This window comes from Microtus oregoni, unplaced genomic scaffold (genome assembly GCF_018167655.1).
Source record: "Microtus oregoni isolate MIOR12 unplaced genomic scaffold, Mior012 000009F_ref0000495, whole genome shotgun sequence".
NCBI lineage: Eukaryota > Metazoa > Chordata > Mammalia > Rodentia > Cricetidae > Microtus > Microtus oregoni.
The window spans coordinates 28242538-28244258 of NW_024543068.1; the positions used below are offsets into that span (position 1 = coordinate 28242538).

General features: G+C 39.0%; 1 non-coding gene across 1 annotated transcript; it reads right to left on the minus strand.

The window, feature by feature from the left end:
* Nucleotides 1-312: 312 nt before the first annotated feature.
* On the minus strand, nucleotides 313-525 carry LOC121452637. Its single transcript, XR_005974881.1, has one exon. It is a non-coding gene; the product is annotated as a small nucleolar RNA U3 (small nucleolar RNA).
* Nucleotides 526-1721: the final 1196 nt, after the last annotated feature.

Sequence of the window (1721 nt, forward strand, 5' to 3'; positions counted from 1 at the left end):
TAACATTCATGCATATTTCGACTTGGTAGCTCTATAGTTTCCCCAAGAACAGTTTGTACACAACCAAAGTGTTTGTCTTCCTTTTTAAAAACTGATCTTTAGGAACCAGCAAGATGGCTCAGTTGGTAGGAACACTTGCTGTGCAAACCCAATGTTCTGAGTTAGATCCTGGAAACCCATGTAAAGGTAGGAGAGAAGTGACCTCACGAAGTGGTATTCTATCATCCCCATGGACAGATACATCATACAAACATGTGTGCAATAGTAATAAATAAAATCTGTACCTGAAAAAAAAATGATCCTTGTGATTTGTCCACTCAAATTTCCTCTCTGTCTCTCCCTCTCCCAAAGGAAGAAAAGAACAATTAGCAATGGCAATAGGCAGCTGTAGGAAAGCAAGACCAAAAAGCAGCTTCACAGTCAGGAGGGAAGGCTACCTTTTATTCTTGTGGTCTTTGATACTCTACACAGTCCCAGAAACTTCTCTAGTCCTAGACCATATCTGATCTCTGCAAATACAGTCTTTATGTGATCACTATATTTGTTCCTTAAATTGATGACTTTCTAAAACCAGCACTCATTCCATGAGTAGGTCAGAAACTGTCACTCAAAGCATCTTCCTTTTTAAAAAAATCATTAATTAGTTTCCATTTGCATCAATTATTATCATCTCATCCTTGATTTTCAAAAAAAATCATTTCTTTCCATATTCATCAATAATTAGTTTCTCCCTGATATTTTTTAAGAAAAAAATCTATAACAGTTGTGTTAGTTTTTTCCTCTGCCCTCAGAAATTGACTTCATAACTATCCTCAGCATGACACACCTCAAGTCTATATATGACCATGTTACTTATTTTCTTCTTCATTTTCTTGTTTGTTTTCAAGGCAGCAATGATGATACAAATCACTTAAGAAAAATATAAATTTAACAGCATGTATGTGGCATGCTAGGCACCTTCCACATTTCCCAGCATTGTCCCCTACTGTTCTTCTAATTACCTTGATCTATAATGACTCCCAACCTTCCATTTTGAAAACTTTACACGCTGGGTCACAAATCAGCATTGTTTTGATGTGTTTCTTATTTTGCTGGGAATAGATTCTCTGGCCTTTAGCATCTTTCTGATTTTTAGATTAGGGACAGACTATGATGACTGGGAAAGAAAGAAGAGCACAACTCCAACCTCAACGGAAGCAAACTTTTCTTAAAATCAGAACAATGAAAGACAACAACCTCTGTGGGGGTGATGGTTGAACACTCTGGGGTCTTTGGGACAGGCTTACATCAGCGAGTTGAGGGCAGGGAAGCTACAGGTGTTAAGCATGGGCTATGACAGGTTTATCTGAGAATATTTAAGTATGGGAAGTTCCAGGTAGGCTCTGTACAAGTGGACTGCCCCTGGCTGCTCAGTGGACTGTCCAGGGTTGGGGTCACAGAGTGGAACATCTCTGGGTCAAACCAATGTTAGACCAAGACTGATTACTTCCCCAATTTTTACTTGCATCATCATTATAGTGCCTCTCTTTCCTCATGTTACATCTGGGCTTCTTTTCCTGTGTTCCCCTACTACCTTGGTTATTATTAAGTGACACCAATTCAGGGAATTTTCTTAAACAAATGATTGTTCAGTGGAGTTTTGGAAGAGTTGCTGACAGTGATGTGCGGTTCACTACTATTGACCCAGTGTAAAGCAATTATGCAGCAGGTCCTGCCTCAAA